Raw genomic sequence first — 7,129 nt, 5'->3', positions numbered from 1 at the left:
AATCTTTATCAAATGTTGTTTGTTTTTATCCTTTGTAATTTTTCAGGTCCTTAATGAAAGGTGTGTTTTGTGTTCCTGCCAAGGTGCTTTACTCACAATAGGTAAGATCTGCAACATCTACTAATGTAAATACTGTTTCTTGCGTGGCCATTTCATTTATTAGTTCTGAGTAGCTTGTTTCTGTTTGTATCTAATTATCAGTAGCAATTGATCATTTCAGTTAACATTTTATATAAATGTTTTAAATGATGATTTTTAATTATTTTAAGTCATATGGTATGTTGTTTGTAAAACTCTTCTAATTTTTTAAGTCAAGTTTCTTTTAAATGAAATTTTTTTTTACATTTTTAATTAGTTTTTTTGTTTTGTTTTTTGGTGGTGTTTGTGCTTGTTACAGATATTGAAGGTGGCAGTGTAAAGGTTGCGGTTCAAAGACCTCAACTAAACATTATAGTTTAAAACATCCTCAATATGGGCGTAGGCACCCATATCATTGTCCATATACTAGTTGTCCATGTACATTCAATCATGGAATGCACTTAGATCACACCTCTGTAGAGTCCATAACAGAGACTCATCTCAGCGAACGTCATCATTGGCTACATTCAGATGCCAAAGAAATTATTATATGTGGTTAAGCTCAAAGCACTGCTCCGGGTGTGTGTTCACGGTGTGTGTGTGTTCACTGCTGTGTGTGTGCACGTTGGATGGGTTAAATGCAGAGCACAAATTCCGAGTATGGGTCACCATACTTGGCCGTATGTCACTTCACTTTCACTTTCACTTTCACTTTCAAATATGACCCCATTTATGAGCTTGACCAAACACTTAATAACTGCTGACCATTAATGTTACTTTGTTTCGTCCTAGTTCTTGTTACTGTGCACTTTTTTTGTTAACAAAGGTGTTTATTTATTTATTTTTATCTATTACAGGATAAGATATACACTGAACAAAATTATAAACGCAACACTTCAATGCAAAGGAGATGTGTTGCACTGCGTGAAGAAAATGGTGGTCACACCAGATACCGACTGGTTTTCGGACCCCCAATACAGCAAAACTGCACATTTTAGAGTGGCCTTTTATTGTGGCCAGCCTAAGGCACACCTGTGCAATAATCATGCTTCGGCAAAGGAGAAGTGCTTACTAACACAGATTTAGACAGATTTGTGAACAATATTTGAGAGAAATAGGCCTTTTGTGTACATAGAAAAAGTCTTAGATCTTCGAGTTCAGCTCATGAAAAATGGGGGCAAAAACAAGTGTTGCGTTTAAAATTTTGTTCAGTGTATTTGTTCACATTTCTCATTCCAGTATCTAAATATTCTTAAGAATAAAATGTTCTTTGAAAGAGTGTACTTGCATTATTATGCTGTTTTATCATTATACTGTCATTATGAAATCAGATAAAATGGTCTTAAAATGGCAATTTCATTTATCGCAAATAATTTTGGTGCAATATATCACACAACAAAAAGTAGTTATCGTGACAGCCCTACTTGAGTGTACTCTGTAATTGACTAATTGCATAATCATTAATAATGTTTGTATAAGTAAATGGTCGTTGTACTGTTCATGTCATCTACCCATTTCACATAATTATAGAAGTGTAATAGGTTGATGCTGCATTTTTTCTATTTAGAATGAAACTGTTGAAAAGAAGAGGGAGTGCCTCCTCAGGGCACTTTGTGTCTATCTGAATGAAGATCCGAGCAGTCTCTTCAAAGAGTATCTGGCAGCAGTAACGGTATTCTAGGGCTTAAGAATATCACAATATCCATTTAACATTGTGGGATATGGCTTGTAGGAATGGCAATTTTGGTCTAGACCAAAATCACGTTTCTGATCATTTAATCTTAAAATTGAAAAATTATAGAAGTAGAATTTATGACAGAGCTGCTATATTAGATGGCATCAGATCATACAGGTGTTCTTAATAAAGTGGCCTGTGAGTGTACAAATTGTGAGGAATCAGTTTGGATCAAAAGTTAGTAATAAAGCACTATTTTAAAACATTTACGGAGAAAACTGCAATGCAAATGAGCTCTTTGGAATTATGTAATTGGCTGGTGATTTCATTGTTGTCCTTTTTTGTGTGTGGAAAGGATTCAGATGACTGTGCTGCACAGAGGGACTTTTTTAACAAGTTGTCTTTGGCATCTACAACATTAATGCTGAGGGAGGTGATGCCACCACCACTCCAGTTGATGTTGGAATAGTGAATGAGGGTGTTGAAGTGCTTCACGACTTGGGAGACATCGCTTCTGCATGTGCACTCTTAATGGGTGTCATATATGCAATGAACCTGAACTGAAAACGTTCTTTGAGGTGCTTCAGAAAATCTTCCTCCAGCTGGATGCTACCAGACTCTCAACCAAGGTACAGATGCTTAAAAACAAACTGTATTGAACCAACATTGAGCGTGTGGCGTTTAACATTGAGGCCTGCTTTGCACTTGAAACCATTTAATTGAAAAACACTTGAAAGATTATATACCTTTTTTCTTTTTTTCTTTTGTGTGTGACGCACCACTGGGTGACATGCATGTAAAGTTGTCCAGAGTTGTTGTTGTTGTTGTTTTTAATAAAGGTAAATATAACCAACTTTAAATGCTGCCACTCATGGGTATGCTTAACTTTTTTTCTCTTTTGTAAAACAGAATTTGATAAAGAGTTGTGTTGTTGATGAACTCTTGTGTTGGTGAATAAAGGAACTAAGAAATGTTGAGTTGAGTTTACTGAAGTAATTTTTGCGGAACCTGTTGACAAACTAGAGTTAATTCAACCTAACTAGTAAAAATTTAGTGAAAGCATTTTATTTTGATTAATTAAGCTTGAATTTAATGTTTTGTTGTAAAATCATTAGTTTACTTTGAATAGACAAATATGTAATATGCAACTTCTAAACAAATTTTGTTAATCCATATAACATAACTGACTTAAGTTAGTTAAACTCAAACGTCTCTTGTTGAGAAAAAAATAGTGATAATAGTTGGCAAAAATATTATTTCTCCCTAAAATAACTCCATTAAGTTAGTTAACCTTGAACTATTTGTTGTCAACTTTCATAATTAAATTTTGTGGAACCTGTTGACAAGAAAAAATGAAAGGTCCCATGGCATGAAAATTTCACTTTATGAGGTTTTTTAACATTAATATGAGTTCCCCTAGCCTGCCTATGGTCCCCCAGTGGCTAGAAATGGCGATAGGTGTAAACCGAGCCCTGGGTATCCTGCTTCGTCTTTGAGAAAATTAAAGCTCAGATGCCCAATCTGGAATCTTCCCTTTATGTCGTCATATGGGGAAAGGTTACCTCCCCTTTCTCTGCTTTGCCCGCCCATGAGAAAATGAGCTACTACCATGTGAGGCGAGCGCAATATTTTTTTTTTTCCTCGAGAGACATCATGGCTTGCAAACGAGCGAAGCATGACAGTTGCTCAGTGTTTGGAAGAAAAAGAAAACACAGAAGTATTTTTTTAGTTCCTTCATCCAAGCCTATGGCTAGCATTAGCTACATGATAATAACTGTAACAGCATACATAAACAAACCTACTAAAGTACCAGACACAATATTTTAACCTAACCATTCGGAGACGTCCTGCTGTAGCCGCTGAGTTGCAACTTCTCCATCCGGATCAGATTCTGGGTCAAACTGAAAAGCTTGAAGGACTGTGTGTCTACGAACCATTGCAATACATCCACTGTCAAAATTAGTGCATGGTAGCACATGGTAGCGCAAGCTGGTTAAGGCCACACACCCACCCTCCACCTTGCCCCGCCTCTCTCCTCCTCATTAGCATTTAAAGCTACAGACACAGAAATGGCACGTCCTAAGGAAAGCTCATTGTGGGACTGGCTAGTAGTGGCTGAAATTCTGCACCAAGGCTGAATTTCGGGAAAGAGACATCAGATACAGTACTAGGGACCACTTAGGCCTATATAAAAGCATCCAAAAAGCAGCATGTCATGGGACCTTTAATTAAACTCGAGGTTTTACGTTTATACATGAGGCCCCTGGAGTCTGTTCTGCTCTGGTAATGGATTCACTGTCTGGCACAATAATGTGAGCAATAACGTACCCATTTACCACCATCTGATAGAGTAGGAGTGTATCTGGACTGGTCTGCCAGCTCTCTGTCCTTCTACAGTGTCTCTGATACACACACACACACACACTCACACACTTACACACATTCAACACCACATTCACTGAACCCATCTATGCTGGATTCAAGCTTTATGATTCTGAACTGTCTCTGTGTCAGATTTAACAATCTGCTGTAAGAAACAACTGAGACACACAAACATTTACAAATACATGCTCATCAAATGTATGAAAATACGGTACAAAACACTGGCATGATGATGTATTTGATTAAAGTAACTTATAATTTAAATATATATATATATTTCATACATTTGATGAATTATAAATGACTTTAATCAAATACATTAAAATAAATAGGTAGCCTTCTTTCCTTAATTTTTTTTTAGTTGAATCAGTTCCTCAATTCAAGCCTCAAAAACTTTAAAGAAAATGAGGAAAACGCATCTCTTGGTTTTAAAAGTCCTCAATATTTTCTATACAACACTGAATCACAATTTCTTTAATGAAATATACTCACTATTTTTAATTATCACCTTACAAGAAAATTACAAGACCCATGATAATTTTTTTTACAGTGTAGGATATTGTTTTAGGAACTGTGGTTGTCAAACATTTCATGCCAGCATTGTCCCTCATACTGTACACTGCTGCAAGCCAATAAGAACAAAAGTAGCTCAGACAACCAGCGTAAAGATTCACAAAAAGTTAAATGAAAAATTGGGAAAAGTTGGTCAAAAACATACTTTTTTTTTAAACTGACGACCAGCTGCGACATTTAGACACCATTTTACTTTTTTAGACTTTTGTGGTCTGAAAAAAAAAAAAAAAAAAAAGGTTCATGAGAACAAGACTAGAGTGCGTAAATAATAACTGATTTCTCAGTTTTAGGTGAAATGCCATTATTGAGCATAAAAGCAGATTCTTTCATTGGGTTCACAATGTTCATAGTTCACAATGATCTCACTGGACCCAACAGCATGTGTCACATGATTTACTTGAATCTAGCCCCCAAAAAACAAAAATTATTTAACAATAAAATTATGTATTAAGTATTTATTTATTATTTGATATTTGTTATATTTATTTATTTTTGTTATTTATATTATTTTTTTTAAATGCATTGTCAATCTCTCAAAATATTTTTTTTTTATAAATTACATGTAATTATTTTCCAGCAAAATACTCAAAAGTAATTAAATGCATGTTTTAAATATACGTAATGAAATAACTACCCATATCTGACAAACTGTCTTTTTCAAGCAGTCCAATTTTTTTATCTTTCTCATGCATTTCATTGTCCAAGACCTCATAAAAATAAAAATGAAAGATTTGCTGCTTAAAGTCTTTTAGCTTTTATGATATGCTATTGCATACTTGTGTTTGACCAAATCTGTTTTCATTTGGTGTGATCTTATAAAAGCTACTGTAGATAGTTTAAATGGGATAATATTTTGTAACACTGGAATGATGAATTCCTGAATGTGTTTTCATGTCAAGTAATAATTTTTGGTTGACTTTGCATTTAACACCAGTGTCATTGCAAAATCTTGGTATTTTAAAGCATGCGAGTGTAAAATAAATGTATTATTTGTTTATACAGATTCTGAGCTACATCGACATTGATTACTGTGCTTTTTTGAACCACTATTCTGAACAAAAATCAGTTGATGACTTGCATAATTCATTTATTTATCTGACTCCATTAAAGTTGTTGTTCCTCTTTAACTTCCCAGCACTCCTCAGTCAGCATTCTGATGCTTCTCTTGCACCAGACATACATTACAATACTGTGGTGGTGATGACGATGATGATGACGATGAGGACATTATCCTGTGTTTAATTCACGTGTATACCTTTAAAGGGATTATTGATGTACTAGGCCAGTAAAGAGTCACAACTATAATAATGACGACAGATGAAATTATTGGAATCACTTTCAGAACAATTTCTTGTTCTGAGCAGACAACAAAACTACGCACTTAGAACAAAACAATATTGTCTGCTGGTGTAGATGCTAATATAGTTACTGTTATTTACAGTTAACGTAAAAACTTTCAGGTTGTATTCCAGTCAAAATAAATGAACGATTATGACTTAATATGACTGAATCAAACTTACTTCATAAGGCTGCAGCAGTGAACAGTAACTATAGGGTCAGATCAGTTTAAATGTCTCTATGCACAGTTTAACACTGGGTTACCGATTTTCTTAGTGAATCATGTTTACTGACACTATATCTGTAAATTCAGATTGAGGACTATGAGATTCAGACACTAAAGACTGTAAAAAAAATAATTCAGAGGCTTTGTAAATATCACAAAAATAAAAACTTGTATTAACTTAATAAGATCTCTGAATATCATTTCAGAGATTATTTGACTTGGGTTTACCAAAATGAATGAGTAAAAATCCCACAGTTTATTTTATCTCAAATTTACTTGTTCTACAAATAAATGTCTGCAATACTATGCTCAACCACTAGGTGTCCATCCGACTAAAACTAAACTAAAATCTGCTGTCAAAATTAACAGTGGTTAATACTTGGTTTGAAACTTTTTTTTTTTTTTTTTAATTTGTTGTGATACTTTCAATAAAAATTACAAAGTGTGATTATTTTATTGGTTTGTAGTTTTTCCAATTCAGATTAATTCAATTTCACAATCTTTATCAAATGTTGTTTGTTTTTATCCTTTGTAATTTTTCAGGTCCTTAATGAAAGGTGTGTTTTGTGTTCCTGCCAAGGTGCTTTACTCACAATAGGTAAGATCTGCAACATCTACTAATGTAAATACTGTTTCTTGCGTGGCCATTTCATTTATTAGTTCTGAGTAGCTTGTTTCTGTTTGTATCTAATTATCAGTAGCAATTGATCATTTCAGTTAACATTTTATATAAATGTTTTAAATGATGATTTTTAATTATTTTAAGTCATATGGTATGTTGTTTGTAAAACTCTTCTAATTTTTTAAGTCAAGTTTCTTTTAAATGAAATTTTTTTTTACATTTTTAATTAGTTTTT

The 7,129-nt window shown here is 33.8% G+C and overlaps 1 protein-coding gene and 1 long non-coding RNA gene across 2 annotated transcripts in view; one reads left to right on the top strand and one right to left on the bottom strand.

Moving 5' to 3' along the window:
* Nucleotides 1–7,129, bottom strand: part of LOC131536455 (protein NLRC3-like) — a 101,126-nt gene that overhangs the window by 83,339 nt on the left and 10,658 nt on the right. The gene's annotated exons all lie outside the window — the stretch shown is intronic.
* On the top strand, nt 117–2,730 carry LOC131547805 (uncharacterized). The gene is made up of 2 exons (XR_009273019.1): nt 117–1,750; nt 2,109–2,730. It is a non-coding gene; the product is annotated as an uncharacterized LOC131547805 (long non-coding RNA).

The sequence above is a fragment of the Onychostoma macrolepis genome, chromosome 01 (assembly GCF_012432095.1).
Source record: "Onychostoma macrolepis isolate SWU-2019 chromosome 01, ASM1243209v1, whole genome shotgun sequence".
Classification (NCBI taxonomy): Eukaryota; Metazoa; Chordata; class Actinopteri; order Cypriniformes; family Cyprinidae; genus Onychostoma; species Onychostoma macrolepis.
The sequence above is the reverse complement of the archived record's forward strand: the minus strand, read 5'-3'. Positions and strand labels throughout refer to the sequence as shown.